Source organism: Myiozetetes cayanensis, unplaced genomic scaffold, assembly GCF_022539395.1.
Source record: "Myiozetetes cayanensis isolate MyiCay16 unplaced genomic scaffold, myiCay2020 scf7, whole genome shotgun sequence".
In the NCBI taxonomy this organism is placed as follows: Eukaryota; Metazoa; Chordata; class Aves; order Passeriformes; family Tyrannidae; genus Myiozetetes; species Myiozetetes cayanensis.
This window is the reverse complement of record NW_026087964.1, coordinates 37,030,363-37,043,735: the sequence shown is the minus strand read 5'-3', so window position 1 is coordinate 37,043,735 and position 13,373 is coordinate 37,030,363. Positions and strand designations below refer to the sequence as shown.

General features: G+C 43.2%; 1 protein-coding gene across 7 annotated transcripts in view; it reads right to left on the bottom strand.

Moving 5' to 3' along the window:
* Positions 1–11,359, bottom strand: part of MARCHF1 (membrane associated ring-CH-type finger 1) — a 231,764-nt gene extending 220,405 nt beyond the window's left edge. For 2 of the 7 annotated variants that reach the window (XM_050338310.1, XM_050338314.1), the window contains exon 1: positions 11,244–11,359. The gene's annotated coding sequence lies outside the window, so the exon portion shown is untranslated. Of the gene's footprint in view, positions 1–10,340; positions 10,426–11,177 lie in introns of those variants that run through there. The other 5 variants (XM_050338316.1, XM_050338312.1, XM_050338311.1 and 2 more) reach the window with 5 other exon arrangements.
* Between the last annotated feature and the right edge of the window lie 2,014 nt (positions 11,360–13,373).

The window sequence follows — 13,373 nt, the reverse complement described above, 5'->3', positions numbered from 1 at the left end:
ATCATTACCTGGATTCCTCATAGATGTTTAAGTAATGTTGTAAACCATACTGTAGCTTATTGCTACTGACTAGTTCTTTAACTGAAGAATAATCCCTGTCAGGTTTTAAAATAAAAATCTAACTTGATTAGATTTCACACGTCATGCAATTTGTATTCCACAGCATAAAGTCAAACAAGGAGGCAGCAAGAATGTGCTCTAAAACAATTACATATTTTTCATTCCCATATATTATTTAACAAAATATTTTTATCATCATTTTACTCTGTAAAATTCCAATAAGCAAATGAAGATGGTTGTATATGGTTAGACTAGATGATAAAAGCTCATTTGCACCCCAACAAAGGAGAACAAGGAGATAGTGGCAGGTGGGGGAACACAAATAATACCTTGCCCATCTTCTCCCAGGTCCACCACAGGAGAAATCAGCCCATTAGAGACTCTCTACAAGCCCCAAGGACCACAGGGCTTCAGAATGACAGGTAGGAACACAAATTAGGGACTTGAAGGAAGGGAAGCTTCATCCAGACTCTTCCCAGGGCTATCACAGTAGAGCCTCAGTCACATTATCCAGGTGTTAAACCCATCATATAAGTGCCCAGGGGTGTGGGACACATTATGGGATGTAGGGGAAGGGCATTTGGGGATTGCGTAGGACACACTATGGGATGTTTACAGGAGGAGGAAAAGGCAGGAACAGAGATGGATTTACATGATTTGGGGAGGAACAAGCATGAGAAAATCGAAAAGTAAGTGGATTAAAATGGCAAGTTGCATGCAAATATTTTGCTGGTTGGGTCACTTGCCTGGTCATGCACTGACCACCCCACACCCACTCCGATCGGTGTAGTCTGTCCTATCTGCTTACTAAATCCCTTCTAGCTCTTTTCTGGGTGAATGGCTTTGTTCATTCTGCACAGGGGGCTGAGAGCAGCAACTGGGGTGCGACTGCCAGATACCAGAGAGACTGGGGCAAGTGGCTGCAAGGGTCAGCCTGGGCTGTGTCATGGGAACATGTGTCTGCAGTGCAGCACCTGGAGCAGGTGGAGGAGCACATTCACCTGTGTGCGCGTGTACTGGGAACGTGTTCAGCCTGGCTGCTGGCTGGACCTGGAGCATGGAGCTGTGGCAGTCTCACCCCTCTCAGTGGCTGAACTGGCCCGATATTTTCCCCTAGCACAAGGGAAGAAAAGGTTTTTGAAGTTTTAAACACAGCAGATGTTTAAAACAATATTTCCTTTTCCCATTCCACACACAGTGATCATCATCCTTCATTCCATATCTCGGTGCTGTTCCTTTTTCCATTACTTTTCCACTCAGATCATTTCACCCATTTCTATCAATCTTCTCTTATCACAGATATTATCTCTCCTCCTTTTTCCCTTCCACCACACCGTCTCAGATTTTCACAGGACAACAGAATGAAATCCACAGACTACTACTATGAATGCTGTTCAAAAGACTCAAAAAATTTAGAAGAAAGTTACACAGTGCAAGAGACTGCTCATGTAATAAACTTATCAAGAAAACACTCAAGTGTTATCTGTTTCTTTTCCCTTTCTCCTTTGTGTGTGGTTGCAGAAAAATACAATTTGTGAAACTTTGATTTCTTAGGCTTTGCTCTACCTTAAGTCGCCCACCTTAGCAACTTCAGCAAAACCATATAAAATTGCAAAGTTGAGTTCTTCACTCTAGCAAGAGTTTATCAAAAAGTTATTATCTTTCTGAAGCGTTTTGCCTTCAACAGACAGTCAGTCCCTTTCTCTCATCTCCTTCCCTCTCTCTCTGCATCCCACCAGCTGTGAAGACCAGCATTTGAGATAGAACTAAATTTGGCTTTATTTGCAGATATGTCACCTTCCATCCAATACCTCATATCATCTGTTAGGACTTCCACTAACTTAAGGCACTGATTTTACTGTTTGATTTTTAAGAAGGTACTATACAAACAAGGCAGGTTCATAGTAAACATTTTCAATCCCATAGAATTATGTTTATCAGCTTTATGGAAACATCTGCCTTCATGAAAACTCATACCCATCAGCTGACTCTTTAAGGCTGTTTACCCACAAATAAAGCTAGCACAGAGAAAGACAATTTGATACCATCACTACATAGAGAAATTTTCTACATGGCACTGAAATTACTACTCAGTCACATTGGCTGATGTGCACTTGGCAGAAAAACTTTAAACAGAAGAGATCACACCCCTGTGAGGAGATAGCAGACATCTTTTGAAGGAGGTTGGCACTCAGAAGCCATGCTTTATGCTTCTCTCCAAAGAAGCAGCACAGACTCTCTGAGCCTGAAGCAGCAATGACGTAAAGTAGCACATTATCCACGACATGCCACGACAGGAGTGTGCCTGCATTCATAGATTACGCAGTAAGGACTGGTCATACCACCTGACGCCAGTTTCACGTATCGGCAACACTGAAGTACAAAGTCTTCCCTTGGGAACCGTAGGCATCCCTTTCTTATGGCAGCCAGGGAAGCATGATTTGTGCTAGCATGTGGGACTTTCACTCTGAAGCCTATTTCTGAGCAAGGGTTTTTCCTTACTCCAGTTGATGGCATTAAGGTCCTTGAAACAAGAGCAACAGAGAGTTCACTGCAACTGCCTCTGCATCGAGCCAGCCCTGAGTATCAGAGATCTGGAGTTCACACCATGTCCTTCTGCTACAGAAAGAAGTTCCAGCTGATGGTTTCAAGCAATACACAAGGATTAATGCTGAAGTCCATATTATTCTCCCTGTCTCCTTTCATCACACTGAAGTCCTACAATGTCTTACAGCAGACGTAGGCTTCTCCTTAAAACTGAAACAGAATCATAGAATATCTTGAGTTGGAAGGGACCACAAGGATCATCAAGTCCAACTCTTAGCCCTGCACAGGACCATTCCCAAAAGTTACACCATGTGCCTGAGAGCATTGTCCAAACATGCCTTGAACTCTGGCAGGCTTGGTGCTGTGACTACTTCCCTGGGGAGCCTGTTCCAGTGCCCAGCCATCCTATGGATCAAAAACCTTTTCCTAATATGTAACTTAAATCTCCTCTGACACAGCTTCAGGTCATTCCCTCAGGTTCTGTCACTGGTCACCACAGAGAAGAGATCAGTGCCTGCCCCTCCTTTTGCCTCCTCTCATGAGGAAGTTTTAGATGGCATGGAACACGTGCACACCCTTGTCCTATCCAAAAACAGCTCCAAAAGTTCACTTCTCGACTGGTTAGAAATCTTATGGAAGTTCTTATTTTATTACTACTTTATCACATACCAAAATTTTGTCCCTTAGGTTAGATACATACCTAACTTGGCTCATGTTACATCAATTTCACTTCTGAAGCAATGTATTAGTAATTGGCTGCCTCTTTGAACTTCTTCTCCATGCTAAGGAAGTCCCTTTCTTCCATAACATGATTGGCACTTTTTTTTCCTTCTGGAAAAGATTCCAGAGAGGAAGACCGTGAGGAAAGGAGGGAGAACCCTATCTCCCATGAGATCCACAGTCATCAAGCCATCACAATGTAAGCTACATCCTATGGATACCAAGGAACTCCCACGACCGCAAAGATGGCCTGGCTTTCCCTCACAGTGCTTCTGTTTGGAATCCTTTCTCTGCTTTAGAGAGTTAATGGGCAGAAAATGGAAAACAAAGGTTAGTACACTGCTGACCTCAAATACATTTTCACTCAGGGATGCAGCAAAACCAAAACAACTTTGGCATGCACAGCTGCCCCCTACATCTCCTCACTGGGAGACCTAACCATACAACACCATGATGATTACATTTCCACAAGTTCCTGCAGAACCACGGTACCATTTCCCTTCCCCAGCATGTCCTCTCTACAGCTGTGTAACACAGCATGAAGTAAAAAACATAACACAATATGAGGGAGCGGTTAATTGCAATACTTATAAAGATATTAAAAAGTAATAGAGAAATTGTTCCTAGGAGAAGAATAGAAAGCCTTACATGGAAATCAGTCAGTGACCACTACCTTATTTAAATAACTTAATTATGCAATAAACAGAAAAGGACAAATGTTGTTCTGAATCGCAAATGAAACAAGCTTCTGGTTTTCAGATTGTCAAACTCCCCTGCTGAAGAGATCAGAAGTACTTAAACTGTTCAGCGTTATGAAGTATTTTGTACCCCACATTTTCCACCATGTCCCACATTGCCCACTATTTTAATACAATCAAATTTAACATACTCTGTTTGCAGAAATCATGTTTGACATCTAATTTTGTCTACCTGAAAGTCAATTTGAAGGTACAAATAGACCAAACTTTGATTTCAGTTGCTGGTGGGCAATCATAGAAACATTCCCAGTACATCGTACCCTTCTTAATCTTCCACACTTAAGTTACATATTTTATTCTACTTATGTCTGAGGGTTTGGACTACCATTTTTTGTCTACAAGGCACAACCATACTGCTACAAATGAAACAAAGTCAACTTGAGGTTATGCAGTTTGCCTTTGCAGAAATGCACTCAATGACAAAGATGAAGTTTTAACAATTGTTTCACGCTTTATCAAATTATCAAGCTATTACTTTACAGAATCGCAGAGTAGTTAGTGTTGAAAGGGACCTCTAGAGATCATCTACTCCAAACCCCCTGCCAAGACAGTCTCATTTAGAGAAGGTTCACACAGAACACATCCAGGTGAGTTTTGAATGTCTCCACAGACAGAGAACACAGCCACCCTGGGCAATCTGTTCCAGTGCTCTGCCACCCTCAATGTAACAAAGCTCTTCCTCACACTGAGGTAGAACTTCCCGTGTTTTCGTTAATGGCCATTACTCCTTGTCCTGTCACCAGGTACCACTGAAAAGAGTCTGTTCCAGCCTTTGAGATCTTTATATGTATTGATGAGACCCCTCTCAGCCTTCTGTGAGGTCCAGCTCACAGTCTCTCCTCATAAGAGATGCTCCAGACTGCTAATCATTTTGTTGGCCCTCTGCTGGACCTTTTCCAGAGGGGAAGATCACCTCCCTCAGCCTGTTGGCCACACTCTTCCCGATGCACTCCAGGATATCATTGGCCCTCCCAGCCACAAGGACATGCTGCCAGCTCATGGTCAACTTGTCATCCACCAACACCCCCAGGTCTTTCTCCACAGATCTGCTCTCTAGCAGGCTAGCCCCCAACCTGTACTCATTCCTGGGGTTATTCCTCCCCAGGTGCAGGACCCTGCATTTGCCTTTGTTGAATTTCATTATGTTTCTCTCTGCCCACCTCTCCAGCCTGCTGAAGTAGTGCAGCCATCAGGTGTATCAGCCACTATCCCCAGTTTCATAACATCAGAAAGCCCTTTGTCCAGGTCATTGATAAATAAGTTGAGTAAGACTGGACCCAGTATTGATCCCTGAGGAACACCACCGACTGCAGGCCTCTAACTGGATTCTACTCCACTGATCATGACCCCCTGAGCTCTGCCATTCTGTCAGTTCTTCATCTACCTCACTGTACATTCATCCAACCCACATTTCCTGAGCTTACCTAAGAAGATGCTGTGGGAGACAAGTGTCAAAAGTCTTGCTGAAGTCCAGGTAGACAACATCCACTGCTCTCCCCCTGTCAACCCATGGTGCCATCATAGAAGACTGTCAGATTGGTCAAGCATGATTCCTCCTTGGTGAATCCATGCTGACTACTCCTGATAACCTTCTTTCTTTTACATGCTTGGTGATGACCTCCAGAACGATCTGTTTCATCAGCTTTCCAGGGATGGAGGTTACTGGCCAGTAGTTTCCTGGGTTCTCCTTGCCCTTTCTGAAAGTGCAAGTAACTCTGGCTTTCCTCCAGTCATTGGGGACCTCTCCTGCTCTCCACAGTTTTTCAAAGATGATGGAGTGTGGCTTATGGGTGGTGTCAAGTCTGCCTAGACAATATCTAACACAACCCTTTAGAATCAGGAGGAAAGTCCTTCTTTCTCCAGCCTTCCTCTCTTACCTCCAAGGTCTGGGATTCCTCAGCAGTAAAGACTGAGGTAAAAAAGGCATTCAGTAGTTCCATCTTCTCTGTGTCTTCTCTCACCAGAACACCCATCTGATTCAGCAGCATCTCCACATTTTTCCTATTCTTCCTTTTGCTGCTGATGTACTTGTAAAAGCCCTTTTTGTTGTACCTGATATCCTTTGCCAGACTCAATTCCAGGTGGGCCTTGGCTTTCCTCATTGCATCCCTGCACTCTCTGACCATGTTCCTGTAGTCCTCCCATGTGGTCTGCCCCTTTTTCCACATCCCATAAATTTTTATTCCACCTGCTCATCCATGCAGGTCTCCTGCCCCCTTTGCTTGATTTCTTGCTCATGGGGATATAATGATCTTGAGCTTGGAGGAAGTGATGCTTGAATATTGACCTGCTCTCTTGGACCCCCTTCTCTCTAGAGCCCCAACCCAAGGGATTCCTCTAAGCAGGTCTCTGAATAGGCTGAAGTTAGCTCTCTGGAAGTTCAGATGGATGGCCCCAGACCCTCCAGGAGACAGAAAATTCCCAAGATTGCATACACCTAACCTACAGTGACAATGCTTTTCCTTCCATGCCATGCAATACATCAAGAGCTGCTTACATAGAGCAGAACTGCACTTCTATCTTATCTTCAAACTTGCAGTAACATCTGCATCTAGCTCCAGTTTCTTTGCTCTTCTTTCTTTGTTTCCTATACAGGGTGGGTGCATATTCACAGAACACTTCTGCTGATTCAGAAAGAACCACTACCTCTAACCACCTGCTCAGTGCTGCCTATGTAGACAGACACACCAGCCGTGCAATACAGCTACCACGCTCCAAAACACAGAGTTCAGCCAAGCCAGTACAGGACAGCAGGTAACAAGCTAAGGTTTCATGTTGTACTGAACTTTCCACCACTGACATAAAATAGGCATGCTCACATGTCACGGCATAGATGGGACAATTATGGAAGACATTCTTGTGAAGACATCTGGTAACAGTCAAGCAAAGTTAGTGGGACAAAATCCACACAGGAACATTAAAGCTCTTCCTACACATGAGGTACTAGAAATGCTTTCAACACCTTGAAAGCCACATTCCTCATGCAAAAACATTCATTTCATAAGATTATAGAAGAACTATAAATACAGTATCATTTTCACTGTAAAAAAAGAAACTTTGTTTTCAATAGTCACATAGTCTGATATTAACTTTATACCCATCCACAGCTCAGCATTGCCAAAGCCTCTCGCAATACACTCATTACATAAGACCTGTCTTGTACACCTGTCCTAAAACCAACAGGATAGCACTGTCACAGTACAATCGCTCAAAACACCTTTAATGACTCTGTATCCCAAAAATCATTCCACAGAAGGCAAGTTACAAGCAGTATTGAAATACCCAAGGGAGCTGTGAAACGACACTGAATAATGCAATATTATCAAAATCCCTACTACTTCCAAACTGTAGAACTCTAATTAATGAGATTTAAGTTTCAGTGTATGCCTACTTGCCAATGAAACTGGGGAAAGATAAAGGCATTGAGTCATCAAAATGGATACACAAAATCAGGTAAAGTTATTTTACCATTTAAAATTGCTTTAACTGTATCATAAATTCTACTTTTTAAATAGGTGTTTATTCCTCTTTCCTGAAGAAACTGATATAAATTGCTGTATTATCACACACCTTCCTGGAACAAAATCCACTTTTCATTTACCAACGAATTGGAAAACTGCTATCCAGCATAAGACATATCCTTTCTTCTGGCCTGTGATCACTCTCTTCACTTTAAAGGAATGCACCTCATTAACCCTGATAATTAACAAGGTTATTCTCATCACATTAAAGGTTTAAGTTCCTCTGTTAAGTCATTATTTGAATTTGCACTGCTATTAAGATGATGAGGCTATTCTGGATTTAATTTCACATAACAAGATGTTTCTCTTTAAAGATCCTAATTTTTTTCAAGTCAAGGCATATAATTTCATTGTCTTGTATGCTACATAGAATCATGGAATGATTTAGGTTGGAAGGGACATGGATCATCTAGTTCCAACACCCATGCCATAGGTAGGGACACAATTAGCAAATTTACCAGATTAAGGAATGTATAATATACATACAAAAATAACCCAAACAAAATCAAAATTGAAAACCCAGAAGGAGTAAGGCAGAAATGCAAACAGGCAGCAAAAACAGCAAACAAGCATCTGGCAGCAGAATGGCTGTGGCAGCAGAAACCAGAGAGAATTGAAAAAGGAGAAAAGGATCAAAACTACAAGGAGATGTAGTCTTGGGAGAAGATTACTAGTAAATGTATCAGCTCCTAGCTGGACCATTCCAATAAGACTCCACAGACTACAGAGAAACTTCCAATTTCCATACTTTCCAAACTCCCAATTCCCATTATGTCCCTGACCACAGCAGGCAGTTGGAACTAGATGATCTTTAAGATCCCTTCCAACCCAAACCAATCTATGATTCCATGCCCTTTGCAATGGAAGGGACCTACTGCCCTTTGCAGGAATACATATTTGGGGCATTTTCCTCTTAGATCATCCATGAGGTTTCCCAGGACTGTCTAGCTAATAAAGTCTTCTAAATATCTAATAAATTATTTAAATTGTGCACAGAGGAGTTCCCAGTACATGAACTTGCTTCCTCCACAAGAGAAAAGCCTGTTGTCTAAGTCAGACAGCTATTCTGAGGATACTAAAAATTGCAGCAGTCACATACAGAAATGCCACATCAAATGTAAAAATACAGAAGATGATTTATCTCATTATCCATGCTGACATCATATCAGTTGATGTGTGCGGTAGTTAACAAACATACAGGAAAATTAGTCACAATTATTTAGAGATTTGACTACACAGGTTTCATTGGCAGCACACTTAACACCAGAGAATTCGAGCATCTTAAATGCAAATATCTAGCAACATCAGATTAACACCAAGGGTTTTGCAAACAAGTTGGTTTTTTTTGCACAGAATTCAGTCACCATGAAATAATAACAATAATAATACCCTTTAAATGTCAGAAAAGTCAAGAGAACTTTCTGTTACAACATGAGTATTATCACAGTGCTCCTGCATCAAACACTGAAAGAAAACAAGTTCAGAGAGTTAAGGTCAAGGTCAGCTGTCAGTCTATAGGAGAGTTTCAAGAACTACTAGTTTGTCCCATCCATGCACCTTAAAAGGGTGTCATTCATTTCATGTGCATTTCCAGACTGCTAAGTCTTGCCACAAGTGCTCAGCAATGTGAGAAAAACATTAAATCATTCCCATAAAGACTAGCAAGAATGCTGTGCAATATTCAGAATAAAGACACTATGCAAGTCTCATCAGCATAATAACTCCCTTGGGAATTATCAATTTGCAAACCTCTCAAACCCCTAAAAAGGGTAAATTTGTTGAAAATATAGTAGGGTACCCCCGAATGAACCACACATTGCTTCTTTTTTTTTAAAGTCTACTGCAAATAACTGTTCTTCAGCAGAATAAAATATGCACATTGCACATGAGATTAATATAGAACATAACAGAGAGCAATATTTAACCATCATGACAGCTTTATGTAAGTTTGCATGAGACTTTTGGTCAGTGATATTAGACACTAGCAGAGTTTTTACCACTATTAGGAAGTGCCTCCAACACACCCTTGTATGTGGGTTAAACACTGGGAAATTCACCTGAGTCCTCATAGGTTCCACTGCTATCTTTGATATTTAACACATTTCAGTTTTCCTTTTTAAATTGTCCTTTTCCCATTGAAACCAACACCCTGTGAACAGCAAACCCGTGAGTTTCGTTGCCATTAATTAGTTTCCTTCCTCTCTCAAACACAGTATACAAACAGCAGGCATCTCCTCACACCCCACACCCAGCAGACTCAGGGACAGAACCCCAAACAGAAGGGTTTGTTTTTCAACAAGAAGTTTAAAGAGCTTAAAACTACTATTTTTTTTCCTTTTCTTTTTTTTTTTCTTTTTAAACAAACACTGAAAATAACCAGAGTGGCGTTGGCACTGCTTTAATCAGTTTAAACTTGAAGACAGGAACTCTAATTAAAATCGGGAACTCTAGCTGTAAGAAACAGCTAATTAGTTCCCAACTTTTTAATGAAGTACTGTGGTGGAGTACATATTAGCTGTTCAGTATTAAAAAGGAAATGTTCAGCAAGATAAGCTCATTCTCTCTGGTAGTACATCAGTTTTTCTATGTATTTCAATCCATACACTGTCACAGGGGTTTAAAAAAACACACTACAATAACTATCAGATTTACAGATCTCCATCCATACACAATAAGATAATTGAACTCCGCAGTATTTCAAACAGAGAAGGAGAAATACAAGGCAGTTCATTACCTTTCTGTTAGGCAATGAAGACAATTTAAATCACATTACAGTATAAGGTTGTGTTTCCCTCCGTTCAATTCGTTCCTGGCCACAACTTGCAAACACAAGGAAAAAGAAGGTGGGGAAGAAGTGAGAGAAGGCATTTTATGCTTGTGCTCCCAAGAAGTCTGGGCAAAATATAAGCCATTGAGGAAAAGTGAGAACTGCCAGATTAAGAGAAACCTTGACCAGTCAGTCTCGGCAAGACATGCTGACAGCAGCGGGAACCTGAACAACTTCGTCTACATTTCCACAGCTTTTAGTGTCCCGTTTTGTAAGGCTGTACTTCTGTCCCCCCTCCCACACACAGAGCATCAACTAAAAAAAGAAGTCATTTAAAAACTGATTACAAACAAAGGCCAGGTTCGCCCGCGTTCCCACGCCAGGATTTTCAAACCCGCGTTCCCTCTTGTCGCGACATGCCACACTTACACAGAAAGCCCTGATCATTAAAGCGGCATTTACGGTGGTGTTTAGGCGGAGGAGGGTGTGAAATCACCCCCGAGGGGCCGGAGTAGCCGGGGCCGCTGCTGCCCAAGCACCGGCCCGACGGAGCGGCCAAACCAGCCAAGGATGTGCCGGGAACCCTCGCCCTGTGCCTCCCGCATCCGGCACCGCCCGAGAGGACCGGGGCAGCACCAGGAGCCCGCGCGGGTGCCCTGGTGCGCTTCTCCCAGAAAAAAAAAAAAAAAAAAAAAAAAAGACCTCAAAACCACAATGAAACAAAAAAAAAATTACCAACAAACCAACCAATCAACCAAGCCCTACCCATACTCCCCCCGACCCAAAAAAAAGCAGCACTCGTACCCGGGACCCAGCAGGTGCCCAGCCGCCACCGGCCGGGCCGAGCCGCGCCGCCCCCCGCGCACTCACCAGCGGCGGGACGAGGTGCCGCAGGGAGCCGGCTGCCGGGGCGGCGGGTGGGACTCCCGCCGGGATGCACCCTCCGCCCCATCCCGCCGCCCGCCCCGCACGGTACTGGTACTGCCACCGCCCGCGCCCCGCCGCCCGCACCGCCCCCCGCACCGCCCCATGATGTCACCCCTCCGGGCCGCCCCGCCCAGCCTCCGCCGGCCGAGGCGTGCCGAGACCCCCGGGCACAGCGGGAGGAGCCACCCCCGCGCCCCTCCGCTGCCCACCCCATCCGACCCGCCGTGTCGGGAGGGGGGGCTGGGCCCGCGGCGGCCGCTCGCATGGAAACGGCTGCGTGGGGAAAAAGCCGTGTGGTCAGAGCTTTCACGCCAGGGGATTCGCCCCCCTTCCCTCCTCTCCCCCTTGTTTCTGCTTTTCCCGTGAAATAGCCTTAAAAATCAGTTTGTTGCAAGTGTAGGAATCGCGCGTGGAAACCCTGGGCGAGGAGAGGTGAAGAGGTTATTTGCGGGTTTATTTCCCTTCGCATTAAAAACTGGAGCGGTCGCCTGGATTCTCCCCCTCCCCTCAGAGAGCTGTGCAGAAATGGCATCTCTCAGCCTTTAGTTCAGCACGGAGAAGATTGCGGGGAGACACGGCACGGGCGGGGAACGGGAGGGGGCACAGGACAACATGCATCTCGTGATTCCCATGTCGTGTTTGAAAATATAAGTTTGAACGGCTTAGATACCTAAACGAGCTGACGTCCTGAGGCAGCACGCTCAGGTAGCGGGCCAGAGTGGGGTTGTCAAAATAAACCAAAATGAAATAACTAGATTAGACCAAATTTCCAGGACCACAATACATTTGCTATTTACCTATCTTGATAAAGGCTTCATCACCAGAAACAAACCATTCCAGGCTGATTTAAACTATACCGGTGTGGTCTTATGAGACAGAAAGAATAGAAAAAGGACATCGAGACTTTTTTTTTTTTTTTTAACTAATTGCACTCGATTGGCATGTCTAGAAATTAAGCATTGGTCTGAGCTGCATTGTGGAAGGAGTGGTAGTACAAGCCTTGGTCTTCTCCAGAGAGGTCCTTTGCAAAGACTGAAGACTGTCAAATCTTACTGTAAGGGCAAGTGTATACAAGCATCGCCGTCATCATGATTAAAACATTAAGCAGATACCTCTGTTATTATGGAGCTCACTCAAGCAGATTAAACTTATTTCTCATGTTTTTCTGGGTCATGGTATATGACCCGAGGATCAAAATGTGAGAGGTTCTCTAAGTTCTGTCTGCTTGGTATGTATTTCTTATTCTTTTCTGATAAATAATTAAAAGGAAAAAAAAGCTGTTCAAAATTCTTCTCTCACCTTCTGTCACTAGTTTAAAAATTCTTTTAATTTTCAGCTATATGCAGGTATGTTTTCACTTATATTTGCAATTTTTATCTTACCTTTTTTGTCTTTTTGTCTTAGTGAGCTTTCACCTATTCAGGTTTGTAATAGCAATTTTTGTACCCTGAAAATAAAATCAAAAATGGAACTACATCAGCCTTAATTATTGCTGCTTTGCTTCACCATTTTAAGACACTGGCATGGCTACTCACCATATCAAAATACATTCCTTTCTCCCTTCCAAAAGAAGTATTTGGGTGTTAAATTCCTGTTGTCTGCAGAACGATTTTGCATAGAACTGTATCAGTAAGACCACACATGCAGGAATGAGAACTCCCCTTCCAAAAACTCTTCCACCCACCTGGGATCCTGAAGCCCCAGGCAGAGGCAGTAGTATGAAGCCTTTGCTCGTTGTTCTGCATAAGTGGACTAATCACTAGGGTCTAGTAAAGGCTACTGATCTCATGAGTCCAGTGCTGTTTCATTTCAGTAAGACACAGGCAATGATTTCATTAGGTGGAACACAAAATTTAAATTACAAAAATACCTCAGTCTCACAGAGATGATTGATATTAAGTGAACCATGAGGCCACTATCAACATAAAGCAAGAGGCAGGCTGACATTTGAACAGTATTATTTAACTGGAAAAAAAAAGATGTTATACTGGAGAGGAGATACATAGCAGGCAATTAATTCAGAGAAGTTAATATAAAAAGATGAGCTCAGTTTGCCATTGCAGAGCAATTTCT